Source organism: Pseudophryne corroboree, chromosome 11 (genome assembly GCF_028390025.1).
Source record: "Pseudophryne corroboree isolate aPseCor3 chromosome 11, aPseCor3.hap2, whole genome shotgun sequence".
NCBI classification, from domain to species: domain Eukaryota; kingdom Metazoa; phylum Chordata; class Amphibia; order Anura; family Myobatrachidae; genus Pseudophryne; species Pseudophryne corroboree.
In genome coordinates this window covers 169083211-169102741 of record NC_086454.1, presented here as the reverse complement: position 1 = coordinate 169102741, position 19531 = coordinate 169083211, and the positions used below count along the sequence as shown (strand labels likewise).

Sequence of the window (19531 nt, the reverse complement as noted above, 5' to 3'; positions counted from 1 at the left end):
TTCTTTCTCAGTGATATGAACTGCATAATACGTACAAAAAAACAATAGGACCTACCAAGATGTAAATACAAATCATGGATTCAGAGTCCAAAATGGTTACAAATACACCAGGAAACCTCATTCATGAGGAAGCATTTAAACAGTTTTCATTAGAATGTACTCTCAGAGAAATATAAACTGAAAGGTACTTACAAAAAAACCAATAGGACCTACCAAGATTTAAATACAGATCACTGGATTCAAAGATCAGAGTGGTTACCAATACACCAAGAAACTTCATTCATGAGGGAGAGCTAAACATTTTTTTTTTTAAATGTTAGATTCTTAGAAGACACATTTTATTGCAATTATTGTATATATATTTACATCAACGCTTATTTGGGTTATATAGTAAAATTCATATAATTACATACATTTCTATAACTACCTTTTTCTAGCTTTTAGTACATATTTACTAAAATCAGTGATTTAAAAAAATTATTATATGTATGAAAAAGAAGACTTCCTGTCAATCAAGAACTTAATCATCAGAGCCCAACGAGATTTGAACTCGGATCGCTGGATTCAGAGTTCAGAGTGCTAACCATTACACCATGGAACCTCTCTTCTAACACAACATATACAACTTTCGATTAGAGTGTGAGATCTTATTTTCTACAAGTTACAGGAATAATAATCAGAGAGATAAGTATTACATTGTATTTACAAAAAAAAGCCATTAGGACCTACCAAATTTTTATACAGATTATAGGTTTCAGAGTCCAGAATTGTTAACAGTACACAATGAAACTTCATTCATATGGTAGCATGTACATTTTTTGTCAGAGTATAAGATTCTTAGTGGATACATTTTATTGGAATTAAATGACAGATAAACCTGTCTCTCAGTGTGTAAGATTCTTAATTTATGCAATTTATAGATATTTTCTTTCTCAGAGATATTAACTGTATTGTACTTACAACAAAACCAATAGAACCTACCAAGATGTAAATATAGATCATGGATTCAGAGTCCAAAATGTTTACCAATATACCATGAAACCTCATCCATTAGGGAGCATCTAAATATTTTTATAAGAATGTACTCTCAGAGAGATATGAACTGAATGGTACTTACAAAAAACCAATAGGACCTACCAAGATTTAAATACAGATCACTGTATTCAAAGATCAGAGTTGAGTGGTTACCAATACACCAAGAAACCACATTCATTAGGGAACATCTAAACATTTTTTTCTAAAATGTTAGATTCTTAGAAGACACATTTTATTGAAGTTATTGTACATATATTAACATCAATGCTTATTTGGATTACACAGTAAAATTCATATAATTACAAACATTTCTATAACTACTTTTTTTTAGATTTTAGTACATTTTTACAATAATCAGTGATTTTAAAAAAATGTATTATATGTATAAAAAAAGAAAAGTTTTTGTTAATCAAGGAATTAAACTTTGTACTAATTGCACCTGGTCCCACCGAGATTTGAACTCAATTTACTGGATTCAGAGTACAGAGTGCTAACCATAACACCATGGAATCTCCCTTCTAATAACACATATAAAACTTGCTCTCAGAGTGTAAGATCTTTATTTCTACAAGATACAGAAATATTCATTCAGAGAGATATGTACTACATTGTATTTACAAATAAAATCATTAGGACCTACCAATTTGTATATACAGATTATTAGTTTCAGAGTCCAGAATTGTTAACAGTACACTATGAAAGCTCATTCATATGGTGGCATGTAAAAAATGTTCTCACAGTGTAAGATTCTTAGAGGTTACATTTTATTGGAATTATATTACCGATAAACCTGTCTCTCAGTGTGTATGATTCTTAATTTATGCAATTTATAGATATTTTCTTTCTCAGAGATATGAACTGCATAATACTTACAAAAAAAAACAATAGGACCTACCAAGATGTAAATACAAATCATGGATTCAGAGTCCAAAATGGTTACAAATACACCAGGAAACCTCATTCATGAGGAAGCATTTAAACAGTTTTTATTAGAATGTACTCTCAGAGAAATATAAACTGAACGGTACTTACAAAAAACCAATAGGACCTACCAAGATTTAAATACAGATCACTGGATTCAAAGATCAGAGTGGTTACCAATACACCAAGAAACTTCATTCATGAGGGATAGCTAAACATTTTTTTCTAAAATGTTAGATTCTTAGAAGACACATTTTATTGCAATTATTGTACATATATTTACATCAACGCTTATTTGGGTTATATAGTAACATTCATATAATTACATACATTTCTATAACTACCTTTTTTTAGCTTTTAGTACATATTTACAAAAATCAGTGATTTAAAAAAATTATTATATGTATGAAAAAGAAGACTTTCTGTCAATCAAGAACTTAATCATCAGGGCCCAACGAGATTTGAACTCAGATCGCTGGATTCAGAGTTCAGAGTGCTAACCATTACACCATGGAACCTCTCTTCTAACACAACATATACAACTTTCTATTAGAGTGTGAGATCTTATTTTCTACAAGTTACAGGAATAATAATCAGAGAGATAAGTATTACATTGTATTTACAAAAAAAAGCCATTAGGACCTACCAAATTTTTATACAGATTATAGGTTTCAGAGTCCAGAATTGTTAACAGTACACAATGAAACCTCATTCATATGGTAGCATGTACATTTTTTGTCAGAGTATAAGATTCTTAGTGGATACATTTTATTGGAATTAAATGACAGATAAACCTGTCTCTCAGTGTGTAAGATTCTTAATTTATGCGATTTATAGATATTTTCTTTCTCAGAGATATTAACTGTATTGTACTTACAACAAAACCAATAGAACCTACCAAGATGTAAATATAGATCATGGATTCAGAGTCCAAAATGTTTACCAATATACCATGAAACCTCATCCATTAGGGAGCATCTAAATATTTTTATAAGAATGTACTCTCAGAGAGATATGAACTGAATGGTACTTACAAAAAACCAATAGGACCTACCAAGATTTAAATACAGATCACTGTATTCAAAGATCAGAGTTGAGTGGTTACCAATATACCAAGAAACCACATTCATTAGGGAACATCTAAACATTTTTTTCTAAAATGTTAGATTCTTAGAAGACACATTTTATTGAAGTTATTGTACATATATTAACATCAATGCTTATTTGGATTACACAGTAAAATTCATATAATTACAAACATTTCTATAACTACCTTTTTTTTAGATTTTAGTACATTTTTACAATAATCAGTGATTTTAAAAAAATGTATTATATGTATAAAAAAGAAAAGTTTTTGTTAATCAAGGAATTAAACTTTGTACTAATTGCACCTGGTCCCACCGAGATTTGAACTCAATTTACTGGATTCAGAGTACAGAGTGCTAACCATAACACCATGGAATCTCCCTTCTAATAACACATATAAAACTTGCTCTCAGAGTGTAAGATCTTTATTTCTACAAGATACAGAAATATTAATTCAGAGAGATATGTACTACATTGTATTTACAAATAAAATCATTAGGACCTACCAATTTGTATATACAGATTATTAGTTTCAGAGTCCAGAATTGTTAACAGTACACTATGAAAGCTCATTCATATGGTGGCATGTAAAAAATGTTCTCACAGTGTAAGATTCTTAGAGGTTACATTTTATTGGAATTATATTACCGATAAACCTGTCTCTCAGTGTGTATGATTCTTAATTTATGCAATTTATAGATATTTTCTTTCTCAGAGATATGAACTGCATAATACTTACAAAAAAACAATAGGACCTACCAAGATGCAAATACAAATCATGGATTCAGAGTCCAAAATGGTTACAAATACACCAGGAAACCTCATTCATGAGGAAGCATTTAAACAGTTTTTATTAGAATGTACTCTCAGAGAAATATAAACTGAACGGTACTTACAAAAAACCAATAGGACCTACCAAGATTTAATTACAGATCACTGGATTCAAAGATCAGAGTGGTTACCAATACACCAAGAAACTTCATTCATGAGGGAGAGCTAAACATTTTTTTTTTAAATGTTAGATTCTTAGAAGACACATTTTATTGCAATTATTGTACATATATTTACATCAACGCTTATTTGGGTTATATAGTAAAATTCATATAATTACATACATTTCTATAACTACCTTTTTCTAGCTTTTAGTACGTATTTACAAAAATCAGTGATTTAAAAAAATTATTATATGTATGAAAAAGAAGACTTTCTGTCAATCAAGAACTTAAACTGAAGGTACTAAAACACATCAGGTCCCACCGAGATTTGAACTCGGATCGCTGGATTCAGAGCTCAGAGTGCTAACCATTACACCATGGAACCTCTCTTCTAACACAACATATACAACTTTCTCTTAGAGTGTGAGATCTTATTTTCTACAAGTTACAGGAATAATAATCAGAGAGATAAGTATTACATTGTATTTACAAAAAAAAAGCCATTAGGACCTACCAAATTTTTATACAGATTATAGGTTTCAGAGTCCAGAATTGTTAACAGCACACAATGAAACCTCATTCATATGGTAGCATGTACATTTTTTGTCAGAGTATAAGATTCTTAGTGGATACATTTTATTGGAATTAAATGACAGATAAACCTGTCTCTCAGTGTGTAAGATTCTTAATTTATGCAATTTATAGATATTTTCTTTCTCAGAGATATTAACTGTATTGTACTTACAACAAAACCAATAGAACCTACCAAGATGTAAATATAGATCATGGATTCAGAGTCCAAAATGTTTACCAATATACCATGAAACCTCATCCATTAGGGAGCATCTAAATATTTTTATAAGAATGTACTCTCAGAGAGATATGAACTGAATGGTACTTACAAAAAACCAATAGGACCTACCAAGATTTAAATACAGATCACTGTATTCAAAGATCAGAGTGGAGTGGTTACCAATACACCAAGAAACCACATTCATTAGGGAACATCTAAACATTTTTTTCTAAAATGTTAGATTCTTAGAAGACACATTTTATTGAAGTTATTGTACATATATTAACATCAATGCTTATTTGGATTACACAGTAAAATTCATATAATTACAAACATTTCTATAACTACCTTTTTTTTTAGATTTTAGTACATTTTTACAATAATCAGTGATTTTTACAAAAAATGTATTATATGTATAAAAAAGAAAAGTTTTTGTCAATCAAGGACTTAAACTGAAGGTACTAAAATGCACCTGGTCCCACCGAGGTTTGAACTCAATTTACTGGATTCAGAGTACAGAGTGCTAACCATAACACCATGGAATCTCCCTTTGTTATGCACACCAGTGCCTGCAGGAAAGTACTGGTGTCAGAACTGTTATGCACTCCAGTGTCTGCAGGAATGTACTGGTGTTTGAACTGTTATGCAAAACAAATGGACTCACAGACAAACTGGGGAATATGACATAACGTACACAGAAGGTAATAGGGTGACAAAATACACACAAAGTGAACAGAGAAGCCCAGAGGCTAAGGAACTGGGTATCTCCCTTGTATTAGAACTGCACAGATGGAAAAAGCAAGATGTTGTGTTTTAATACATAGAGAACCCGAAATGCTGTTGCTAAGGGCAACAGCAAAACCCTAAAGGGTTACCAACGGGTGTGGCAGTAAACTCCTTGGTCAGAGATGGAATGATAGACACAAGGAGAGTCTCCACAATCCTATTTCTCACTTGCAGTGCACAGGTTTTAGCTTACTGCCACTAAACTGACCCCTGACACCTAGCACAGTGAGACAGGATTAGACAGGCAAGTCTTAGAATACAGCCGCAAACTTGCTAAGTTCACAGAGTAGTAACAGAACCCCAGCAAGCTAAACGACTGACTCCAGTCTTACTGCTAGGTCTGGATTGGCAGAGTGTAATACCAAATCCCCAGGCCTATTTGCAGTAAGCAACAAACAAATACAAAGCTACACAGTACTGGCTAACTTCCATGAACTAACTAACCAAAAAAGATTCAGCAGCATCTGCTTACCCTGAAAAGAGGCCTTATAAAGCAGGTGCTGTCCACGCCCCACTCAGACCTCACAGACTGTGAGCACAAAAACCAGCACCGGATCCCCTGCCGTGCACAGAGCCTATAACCACTGCACAGCAAAAGACCCGAACCGGAGTATCAGCTGCGCTCAGGTTACTCCACTAGCACTTGTCTCCCGGTTGCCATGACGACGTGGCAGCACAGGGCAGGAGACCCTAACAGTACCCCCCCTCTGACGAGTGGTCAAAGAACCCCTACCACCGGGTTTATCGGGGAACTGCGAGAAGAAAGAGCGTATCAGTCTGGGGGCATGAAGATCACAACTGCGCACCCACGACCGCTCCTCCGGCCATACCCCTTCCAGTGCACCAAAAATGACAGCCGACCCCGAACCACCTTGGAGTCAAGAATCCTTTCAACAACAAACTCCCTCTGGCCACGTATCAGAAGAGGGGAAGGTCTTCCACTGGAAGAAGGATTACTAATCGCCCATTTTAAAAGGGAACAATGAAATGTTTTATTGATACCCAAAGAACGGGGCAGATCTAACTGAAATGCCACCTGATTGATAACCCTGGTGATCTTATAAGGGCCGATGAACCGGGGCCCTAACTTATGAGATGGCTGTCTCAACTTCAAATTCTTGGTAGACAACCAGACGAAGTCTCCTAATTTGAAGCTGCAGGGTCTTTTCCGCTTATCAAAAACCCTTTTGGTCACTAATGACGCAGACACAAGGGCTTTCTTCACTTTCCGCCAAATACCTCTAAGGACCGAAACCACAGAGGAACCACCAGGCGTGGAGTCCAGGGGGTCAAAAGAATTGGCCTTAGGATGATGCCCATACACACAAAGGAAGGGAGAGATCCCTGTAGCAGAGTGAGCCGCGTTGTTATAGGCAAACTCCGCCATGGACAGATGAGCAACCCAGTCAGTCTGACACTTGGAGACATAACACCTGAGGAACTGCTCCAAGGACTGGTTCACCCTTTCAGTCTGCCCATTAGACTGCGGATGGTAGCCTGACGACAAGCTGACAGAAATCTGGAGATCGGAACAAAATGCCCTCCAGAATTTGGCCACAAACTGGGATCCGCGGTCAGAGACCACATCAAGTGGCAACCCGTGGAGACGCACAACATGCAGCATAAATAATTCAGACAGGCGTCTGGCTGATGGCAGCCCAACCAGTGGAACGAAGTGCGCCATCTTCGAAAACCTGTCAACGACAACCCAGATGGCTGTCATCCCCGAGGATTTGGGCAAGTCCACCACAAAATCCATTGAAATGTGGGTCCATGGCTTAGATGGGATAGAGAGTGGATGTAATGGGCCAACAGGAACCCCTCTAGGAGTCTTATTTCGGGCACAGATGTCACATGCCCGAACCCACTGATCCACATCCTTAGCCACCGAGGGCCACCACACCGCCCTAGATAGCAACTCCCGAGTTCTGGCAATACCCGGGTGACCTGCCGACTTCTTGGCATGGAATTCCAGGAACACTCGCTGTCTTAACCTAGGAGGCACAAACAAAAGACCTACCGGAAGGTCTGGAGGAGCCTGCTCCTGTGCTCTAAGGACTAATGATAAGAGGTCCTGGGTAATGCCCACTTTAATACATGATGGGGAAACAATGGGCAACGGCTCCTCGGTGGTCTCCTGGATTGGAGCAAAACTCAGCGAGAGCGCATCAGCCTTGATGTTTTTTGACCCAGGGCGATATGTTATCAAAAAATTAAAGCGAGCAAAAAACAAAGCCCATCGTGCCTGCCTGGCATTGAGACGCTTCGCTGACTCTAAATATGCCAGATTCTTATGGTCAGTGAGAATTGAGACCACAAACTTAGCCCCCTCAAGCCAGTGTCTCCACTCCTCGAGTGCATCCTTAATAGCCAACAATTCCCGGTTACCCACGTCATAATTCATCTCGGCAGGCGAAAATTTACGGGAAAAGTAAGCACAGGGATGAAGGCAATTATCAGACACTCCGATCTGAGAAAGCACTGCCCCAATACCCATCTCAGAGGCATCCACCTCTACCACAAAAGGACGCTCTGGATCTGGGTGTCGCAGCACCTTGGCCGAAACAAATGCCCTTTTGAGACGGGCAAAAGCCGCTTTAGCCTCACAAGACCAGTGAGCAACATCCGCCCCTTTCTTAGTGAGTGCCACCAAGGGCGCCACTATAGACGAAAATCCAGCGATAAATCGTCTATAAAAATTCGCAAAGCCCAGGAAACGCTGAAGCGCCTTCAAACTAGTGGGCTGCACCCAATCCAGGACTGCCTGTACCTTGGAACCCTCCATTTGGAAACCTTCTGGGGAGATAATATATCCTAGAAATGCGATTTGCTGAACTTCAAATTCGCACTTCTCCAGCTTAGCCCCAAGCCGGTGGTCTCTGAGTTTCTGGAGGACTAAGCGTACATGCTTCCGATGTTCCTCCAGGGAATGGGAGAAGATTAGGATGTCATCTAAGTATACAACTAAGAATCTATCCAAATATTCCCATAGCACATCATTCATGAAATCCTGGAAGACTGCCGGGGCATTACAGAGCCCAAAAGGCATCACCAAATATTCATAATGCCCTGAGTGGGTATTAAAGGCAGTCTTCCATTCATCCCCCTCTCTTATTCGGATTAGATTGTACGCACCGCGTAGGTCAATCTTAGAAAAAATGGTGGCAGTACGAAGCTGGTCAAACAAGACCGAAATGAGAGGCAGTGGGTATGAGTTTTTAATCGTGATACGGTTCAATTCCCTGAAGTCGATGCAGGGTCGCAACGAACCGTCCTTTTTACCCACGAAGAAGAACCCCGACCAAACTGGAGACTGTGAAGGTCTGATAAATCCCTTAGCCAAGTTCTCCTGAATGTACTCTGCCATAGCCTGAGTCTCAGGACGTGACAGGGAGTACAACCTGCTCTTGGGAAGCTTAGCATTTGGCAACAAATCAATGGCACAGTCATAGGGGCGATGGGGAGGTAGTACCTCTGCAACTTTTTTGGAGAACACGTCCGCAAAATCTGCATAACACCCTGGCAATCCTGGCAAACTTAGCTGCGAGAGCCTAACTGGAAGGCTCAAGCAACTCCTGAAACAATCAGTACCCCAACTAAGAATCTCCCCAGAGACCCAGTCAAATTGAGGATTGTGGGCCCTTAACCAGGGTAACCCCAACACCAATGGGGCAAAAGTACAGACAGTCACATAAAAGGACAATTTTTCAGAGTGTGTGGCTCCAATAAACAAAGAAATCTGGCTAGTGCAAGAGGTAATTTTACCTTGGGATAATGGTTCCCCGTTTAACCCACAAATCTCAATTTCCGATGCCAAGGGTACTAAGGGAACAGAGTGTTTCAGGGCGAATTGGCGGTCCATAAAAACCCCGTCGGCCCCACTGTCCACAAAGGCCTCAGTCTTGACAGTTTGACCGAGGATCTTCAAGGTCACCGGAATGATAAAAGTCTTCTTGGGAAATTCTGACTTCTGGCCTGACAGGATATTTCCCATCACCCTCAGGCCCTGAAGTTTTCCGGCTTTTCTGGGCATGATACTACCACATGACCTTTATTCCCACAGTACAAACACAACCCCTGCTGTCTCCTCCGCGTCTTCTCACGCGAGGAGAGGCGGGTAGCCCCAATCTGCATAGGCTCCTCAGAAAATTCCTCAGAGTCTGAGGTTCCCTTGGGAAGGAAGGAAATCTCAGTCTCCCTTTCAAGCCTACGCTCTCTCAGCCGTCTATACACCCGGATGGATAACTGCATGAGCTGATCCAAGCTATCAGGCAAGGGATATTGTACCAGTTGGTCCTTTATCTGGTTAGAAAGACCTCTTCGGTACTGGTGTCTCTGGGCTGGGTCATTCCACTGGGTATCATGGGCCAACCTCCGAAACTCCGTACAGTAAACCTCAACTGGCCTTCGCCCTTGCTTAAGGATCGAAATCTGAGCCTCGGCTGAGGCCGTCTTGTCAGGGTCATCATACAACATGCCCAGTGCCGTAAAAAAAGCATCAACACTTTTAAGCGACGGACAGTCAGGCTGCAACCCATATGCCCAGACCTGTGGGTCTCCTTGTAGCAAGGAAATCACTATGCCCACCCGCTGAATCTCCGACCCAGAAGACTGAGGCCTAAGCCGGAAGTATAGCTTGCAGCTCTCCTTGAAACAAAAGAACTGCGAGCGATCTCCAGAAAAACGATCCGGGAGATTTACTTTCGGCTCCTTAACCCCTGCAGGTGCTGCTGCTGCGGGAGCTCCACCAGCAGCCTGGGAGGTGTGCATTTTAATGGACAAATCATTAAATTGTCGAGTCAGGACATGCACCTGATCGACCACCTGTTGCAACGTATTTTGAGGGGTATGCTCCATATTCCCACAAAATTTCAACAGGAGTATTGGGCTGCTGAATATGTTATGCACACCAGTGCCTGCAGGAAAGTACTGGTGTCAGAACTGTTATGCACTCCAGTGTCTGCAGGAATGTACTGGTGTTTGAACTGTTATGCAAAACAAATGGACTCAAAGACAAACTGGGGAATATGACATAACGTACACAGAAGGTAATAGGGTGACAAAATACACACAAAGTGAACAGAGAAGCCCAGAGGCTAAGGAACTGGGTATCTCCCTTGTATTAGAACTGCACAGATGGAAAAAGCAAGATGTTGTGTTTTAATACATAGAGAACCCGAAATGCTGTTGCTAAGGGCAACAGCAAAACCCTAAAGGGTTACCAACGGGTGTGGCAGTAAACTCCTTGGTCAGAGATGGAATGATAGACACAAGGAGAGTCTCCACAATCCTATTTCTCACTTGCAGTGCACAGGTTTTAGCTTACTGCCACTAAACTGACCCCTGACACCTAGCACAGTGAGACAGGATTAGACAGGCAAGTCTTAGAATACAGCCGCAAACTTGCTAAGTTCACAGAGTAGTAACAGAACCCCAGCAAGCTAAACGACTGACTCCAGTCTTACTGCTAGGTCTGGATTGGCAGAGTGTAATACCAAATCCCCAGGCCTATTTGCAGTAAGCAACAAACAAATACAAAGCTACACAGTACTGGCTAACTTCCATGAACTAACTAACCAACAAAGATTCAGCAGCATCTGCTTACCCTGAAAAGAGGCCTTATAAAGCAGGTGCTGTCCACGCCCCACTCAGACCTCACAGACTGTGAGCACAAAAACCAGCACCGGATCCCCTGCCGTGCACAGAGCCTATAACCACTGCACAGCAAAAGACCCGAACCGGAGTATCAGCTGCGCTCAGGTTACTCCACTAGCACTTGTCTCCCGGTTGCCATGACGACGTGGCAGCACAGGGCAGGAGACCCTAACACCCTTCTAATAACACATATAAAACTTTCTCTCAGAGTGTAAGATCTTTATTTCTACAAGATACAGAAATATTCATTCAGAGAGATATATACTACATTGTATTTACAAATAAAACCATTAGGACCTACCAATTTGTATATACAGATTATTAGTTTCAGAGTCCAGAATTGTTAACAGTACACCATGAAAGCTCATTCATATGGTGGCATGTAAAAAATCTTCTCACAGTGTAAGATTCTTAGAGGTTACATTTTATTGGAATTATATTACCGATAAACCTGTCTCTCAGTGTGTATGATTCTTAATTTATGCAATTTATAGATATTTTCTTTCTCAGAGATATGAACTGCATAATACTTACAAAAAAACAATAGGACCTACCAAGATGTAAATACAAATCATGGATTCAGAGTCCAAAATGGTTACAAATACACCAGGAAACCTCATTCATGAGGAAGCATTTAAACAGTTTTTATTAGAATGTACTCTCAGAGAAATATAAACTGAACGGTACTTACAAAAAACCAATAGGACCTACCAAGATTTAAATACAGATCACTGGATTCAAAGATCAGAGTGATTACCAATACACCAAGAAACTTAATTCATGAGGGAGAGCTAAACATTTTTTTCTAAAATGTTAGATTCTTAGAAGACACATTTTATTGCAATTATTGTACATATATTTACATCAACACTTATTTGGGTTATATAGTAAAATTCATATAATTACATACATTTCTATAACAACCTTTTTTTTAGCTTTTAGTACATATTTACAAAAATTTGTGATTTAAAAAAATTATTATATGTATGAAAAAGAAGACTTTCTGTCAATCAAGAACTTAAACTGAAGGTACTAAAACACATCAGGTCCCACCGAGATTTGAACTCGGATCGCTGGATTTAGAGTCCAGAGTGCTAACCATTACACCATGGAACCTCTCTTCTAACACAACATATACAACTTTCTCTTAGAGTGTGAGATCTTATTTTCTACAAGTTACAGGAATAATAATCAGAGAGATAAGTATTACATTGTATTTACAAAAAAAAGCCATTAGGACCTACCAAATTTTTATACAGATTATAGGTTTCAGAGTCCAGAATTGTTAACAGTACACAATGAAACCTCATTCATATGGTAGCATGTACATTTTTTGTCAGAGTATAAGATTCTTAGTGGATACATTTTATTGGAATTAAATGACAGATAAACCTGTCTCTCAGTGTGTAAGATTCTTAATTTATGCAATTTATAGATATTTTTTCTCAGAGATATTAACTGTATTGTACTTACAACAAAACCAATAGAACCTACCAAGATGTAAATATAGATCATGGATTCAGAGTCCAAAATGTTTACCAATATACCATGAAACCTCATCCATTAGGGAGCATCTAAATATTTTTTATAAGAATGTACTCTCAGAGAGATATGAACTGAATGGTACTTACAAAAAACCAATAGGACCTACCAAGATTTAAATACAGATCACTGTATTCAAAGATCAGAGTGGAGTGGTTACCAATACACCAAGAAACCACATTTATTAGGGAACATCTAAACATTTTTTTCTAAAATGTTAGATTCTTAGAAGACACATTTTATTGAAGTTATTGTACATATATTAACATCAATGCTTATTTGGATTACACAGTAAAATTCATATAATTACAAACATTTCTATAACTACCTTTTTTTTAGATTTTAGTACATTTTTACAATAATCAGTAATTTAAAAAAAATGTATTATATGTATAAAAAAGAAAAGTTTTTGTCAATCAAGGAATTAAACTTTGTACGAAAATGCACCTGGTCCCACCGAGATTTGAACTCAATTTACTGGATTCAGAGTACAGAGTGCTAACCATAACACCATGGAATATCCCTTCTAATAACACATATAAAACTTGCTCTCAGAGTGTAAGATCTTTATTTCTACAAGATACAGAAATATTCATTCAGAGAGATATGTACTACATTGTATTTACAAATAAAATCATTAGGACCTACCAATTTGTATATACAGATTATTAGTTTCAGAGTCCAGAATTGTTAACAGTACACTATGAAAGCTCATTCATATGGTGGCATGTAAAAAATGTTCTCACAGTGTAAGATTCTTAGAGGTTACATTTTACTGGAATTATATTACCGATAAACCTGTCTCTCAGTGTGTATGATTCTTAATTTATGCAATCTATAGATATTTTCTTTCTCAGTGATATGAACTGCATAATACTTACAAAAAAACAATAGGACCTACCAAGATGTAAATACAAATCATGTATTCAGAGTCCAAAATGGTTACAAATACACCAGGAAACCTCATTCATGAGGAAGCATTTAAACAGTTTTTATTAGAATATACTCTCAGAGAAATATAAACTGAACGGTACTTACAAAAAACCAATAGGACCTACCAAGATTTAAATACAGAACACTGGATTCAAAGATCAGAGTGGTTACCAATACACCAAGAAACTTCATTCATGAGGGAGAGCTAAACATTTTTTTCTAAAATGTTAGATTCTTAGAAGACACATTTTATTGCAATTATTGTACATATATTTACATCAACGCTTATTTGGGTTATATAGTAACATTCATATAATTACATACATTTCTATAACTACCTTTTTTTAGATTTTAGTACATATTTACAAAAATCAGTGATTTAAAAAAATTATTATATGTATGAAAAAGAAGACTTTCTGTCAATCAAGAACTTAAACTGAAGGTACTAAAACACATCAGGTCCCACCGAGATTTGAACTCGGATCACTGGATTCAGAGTCCAGAGTGCTAACCATTACACCACGAAACCTCTCTTCTAACAGAACATATACAACTTTCTCTTAGAGTGTGAGATCTTATTTTCTACAAGTTACAGGAATAATAATCAGAGAGATAAATATTACATTGTATTTACAAAAAAAGCAATTAGGACCTACCAAATTTTTATACAGATTATAGGTTTCAGAGTCCAGAATTGTTAACAGTACACAATGAAACCTCATTCATATGGTAGCATGTAAATTTTTTTGTCAGAGTATAAGATTCTTAGTGGATACATTTTATTGGAATTAAATGACAGATAAACCTGTCTCTCAGTGTGTAAGATTCTTAATTTATGCAATTTATAGATATTTTCTTTCTCAGAGATATTAACTGTATTGTACTTACAACAAAACCAATAGAACCAACCAAGATGTAAATATAGATCATGGATTCAGAGTCCAAAATGTTTACCAATACACCATGAAACCTCATCCATTAGGGAGCATCTAAATATTTTTATAAGAATGTACTCTCGGAGAGATTTGAACTGAATGGTACTTACAAAAACCAATAGGACCTACCAAGATTTAAATACAGATCACTGTATTCAAAGATCAGAGTGGAGTGGTTACCAATACACCAAGAAACCACATTCATTAGGGAACATCTAAAAAATTTTTCTAAAATGTTAGATTCTTAGAAGACACATTTTATTAAAGTTATTGTACGTATATTAACATCAATGCTTATTGGATTACACAGTAAAATTCATATAATTACAAACATTTCTATAACTACCTTTTTTAGATTTTAGTAAATTTTTACAATAATCAGTGATTTAAAAAAATGTATTATATGTATAAAAAAGAAAAGTTTTTGTCAATCAAGGACTTAAACTAAAGGTACTAAAATGCATCTGGTCCCACCGAGATTTGAACTCAATTTACTGGATTCAGAGTACAGAGTGCTAACCATAACACCATGGAATATCCCTTCTAATAACACATATAAAACTTTCTCTCAGAGTGTAAGATCTTTATTTCTACAAGATACAGAAATATTCATTCAGAGAGATATGTACTACATTGTATTTACAAATAAAATCATTAGGACCTACCAATTTGTATATACAGATTATTAGTTTCAGAGTCCAGAATTGTTAACAGTACACTATGAAAGCTCATTCATATGGTGGCATGTAAAAAATGTTCTCACAGTGTAAGATTCTTAGAGGTTACATTTTATTGGAATTATATTACCGATAAACCTGTCTCTCAGTGTGTATGATTCTTAATTTATGCAATTTATAGATATTTTCTTTCTCAGTGATATGAACTGCATAATACGTACAAAAAAACAATAGGACCTACCAAGATGTAAATACAAATCATGGATTCAGAGTCCAAAATGGTTACAAATACACCAGGAAACCTCATTCATGAGGAAGCATTTAAACAGTTTTCATTAGAATGTACTCTCAGAGAAATATAAACTGAACGGTACTTACAAAAAACCAATAGGACCTACCAAGATTTAAATACAGATCACTGGATTCAAAGATCAGAGTGGTTACCAATACACCAAGAAACTTCATTCATGAGGGAGAGCTAAACATTTTTTTTTTAAATGTTAGATTCTTAGAAGACACATTTTATTGCAATTATTGTACATATATTTACATCAACGCTTATTTGGGTTATATAGTAAAATTCATATAATTACATACATTTCTATAACTACCTTTTTCTAGCTTTTAGTACATATTTACAAAAATCAGTGATTTAAAAAAATTATTATATGTATGAAAAAGAAGACTTTCTGTCAATCAAGAACTTAAACTGAAGGTAATAAAACACATCAGGTCCCACCGAGATGTGAACTCGGATCGCTGGATTCAGAGCTCAGAGTGCTAACCATTACACCATGGAACCTCTCTTCTAACACAACATATACAACTTTCTCTTAGAGTGTGAGATCTTATTTTCTACAAGTTACAGGAATAATAATCAGAGAGATAAGTATTACATTGTATTTACAAAAAAAAAGCCATTAGGACCTACCAAATTTTTATACAGATTATAGGTTTCAGAGTCCAGAATTGTTAACAGCACACAATGAAACCTCATTCATATGGTAGCATGTACATTTTTTGTCAGAGTATAAGATTCTTAGTGGATACATTTTATTGGAATTAAATGACAGATAAACCTGTCTCTCAGTGTGTAAGATTCTTAATTTATGCAATTTATAGATATTTTCTTTCTCAGAGATATTAACTGTATTGTACTTACAACAAAACCAATAGAACCTACCAAGATGTAAATATAGATCATGGATTCAGAGTCCAAAATGTTTACCAATATACCATGAAACCTCATCCATTAGGGAGCATCTAAATATTTTTATAAGAATGTACTCTCAGAGAGATATGAACTGAATGGTACTTACAAAAAACCAATAGGACCTACCAAGATTTAAATACAGATCACTGTATTCAAAGATCAGAGTGGAGTGGTTACCAATACACCAAGAAACCACATTCATTAGGGAACATCTAAACATTTTTTTCTAAAATGTTAGATTCTTAGAAGACACATTTTATTGAAGTTATTGTACATATATTAACATCAATGCTTATTTGGATTACACAGTAAAATTCATATAATTACAAACATTTCTATAACTACCTTTTTTTTAGATTTTAGTACATTTTTACAATAATCAGTGATTTTTACAAAAAATGTATTATATGTATAAAAAAGAAAAGTTTTTGTCAATCAAGGACTTAAACTGAAGGTACTAAAATGCACCTGGTCCCACCGAGGTTTGAACTCAATTTACTGGATTCAGAGTACAGAGTGCTAACCATAACACCATGGAATCTCCCTTCTAATAACACATATAAAACTTTCTCTCAGAGTGTAAGATCTTTATTTCTACAAGATACAGAAATATTCATTCATAGAGATATGTACTACATTGTATTTACAAATAAAACCATTAGGACCTACCAATTTGTATATACAGATTATTAGTTTCAGAGTCCAGAATTGTTAACAGTACACCATGAAAGCTCATTCATATGGTGGCATGTAAAAAATCTTCTCACAGTGTAAGATTCTTAGAGGTTACATTTTATTGGAATTATATTACCGATAAACCTGTCTCTCAGTGTGTATGATTCTTAATTTATGCAATTTATAGATATTTTCTTTCTCAGAGATATGAACTGCATAATACTTACAAAAAAACAATAGGACCTTCCAAGATGTAAATACAAATCATGGATTCAGAGTCCAAAATGGTTACAAATACACCAGGAAACCTCATTCATGAGGAAGCATTTAAACAGTTTTTATTAGAATGTACTCTCAGAGAAATATAAACTGAACGGTACTTACAAAAAACCAATAGGACCTACCAAGATTTAAATACAGATCACTGGATTCAAAGATCAGAGTGATTACCAATACACTAGAAAAAAGGGAGTTTAGGGGGGAAAACCGCACCAGTCCAAATAGATTTTAATGAAATAATTAGAGACCTCTGAAAAACTGAATTTAAATAGAATTCCTTCTATATTTGGCAACCATAGATATTGTAAGGATTAATCCCAAAATCGTATAGTGTTGCTATCAGTGGTGCTCCCTAGAGTCAAAAAGTATCAAGTACAAAGAAAGCCAAAAGGAGAGTTTTGGAAAAGACTCTTTTGTGGGAGCACTCTAATTCAGAGGTGATTAGTGTAATTTATGAATTATTAAATAGAAACAATGATAATTAACAAAAATCAAATTCAGGGAGTGACTACCTATGAAATTAATAGTAGCTTAGCGAGAATATTAATAAATTATTCGTGATCTCCAATACTCACGATTAGCAAATCGCCAGGAGCAAATTTCTGTGATACTTTTGTCACCATAATTTTATGTGATATATCTCATGAAATAAGTGACCATCATTCATTCTGCGATTAGTATCCATTACGGATTTTTATAGATGCAGAGAATAAAATCATTGGTCATACGAGTCCCAATATTGGATGACATACAACTGAGTGCCACTGTGTCCAAGAGCCAATTTATTGCAGTACCAGGGTGTTCAAAGGAGGTCTCCCTTCCTCGTACTGACCCAGCATACTGCGGAGGATCCCATTAATAGACCCATGTGTAAAAAGAAGTCCACCTACTTTCCACAGGAACAAATCTGTCCCGAAGTATCGGTATTCATGAAGCTGGTAGCGAAAGAATTTGACCAAATCCATATAAACAAACAAAAGTGGCGGGGTTATTCTAATCTTACCCGACAAGAAAGAACTGCCCTAAGAGAAATACGGACATGGCAAGATGTGGTCATCAAGTCCTCGGACAAAGGAGGCAACGTCGTCATCTGGCCCAAAACAGAATATATTAAGGAAGCACAGCGACAACTTGATACCACCAACTGTTATAAACAAATATTACTTAATCCTCTTCAGGATTATAAAACAATCTATGAAAAGATTCTTAACCAAGCACAAGCTCAAGGTACCATCACAAAACAGGAGTATGATTATTTGTTGACACAGAATCCCAAGATCCCTACCTATTACCTACTACCAAAAATACATAAAAACATCCAGACCCCCCCAGGGAGACCCATTGTGTCTGGGATAGGGGGATTAACAGAAAAGGCGAGTATCTTCCTTGATCTACACCTCAGACAATATGTTCTTGATCTTCCCTCATATGTCCAGGATACAACTGACATATTGAGGAAACTGCATGATTTAAGACTAGAAGAAAATCAATACTTGGTGTCATTAGATGTTGAGGCTTTATACACATCAATAGGCCATAAAGATGGGATAAGAGCAGTAGCACACTTTCTAAATAATGAACCAAAGAAGGATTTTCACCTGTTTTTGATTAAATTACTTCATTTTGTGCTACATTACAATTTTTTTACATTTAATGACAAATTCTATCTCCAAACAAGGGGCACGGCTATGGGGGCGGCCTGTGCGCCCACATATGCTAACATATTCCTTGGATGGTGGGAGAAGGAAATCATCTTCAAAGACCACAATGACACATTTACGTCTCATGTCGTTATGTGGAACAGATACATAGACGACATTTTTATGATCTGGGAAGGTGACCTACAGCTGCTGCACCAATTCATAGAACATCTCAACAAGAATGATTTGAATATTCATCTAACACATAGTATAAGCCAATCAGAGCTTCCATTTTTGGACTTGATGATTTACAAGAACCCTGAAGGAATGATTGCTACAAAATTATATCGGAAGAGTACAGCAACAAACACCTTATTACACCAAACCAGTTCTCATTTTCCCCCTACCATAGAAAATATTCCAAAA

General features: G+C 36.5%; 2 non-coding genes across 2 annotated transcripts; both read right to left on the bottom strand.

Moving 5' to 3' along the window:
• Window positions 1–4290: 4290 nt before the first annotated feature.
• Window positions 4291–4362, bottom strand: TRNAQ-CUG (transfer RNA glutamine (anticodon CUG)). The gene has a single exon. It is a non-coding gene; the product is annotated as a tRNA-Gln (tRNA).
• Window positions 4363–14143: 9781 nt separating this feature from the next.
• Window positions 14144–14215, bottom strand: TRNAQ-CUG (transfer RNA glutamine (anticodon CUG)). The gene has a single exon. It is a non-coding gene; the product is annotated as a tRNA-Gln (tRNA).
• Window positions 14216–19531: the final 5316 nt, after the last annotated feature.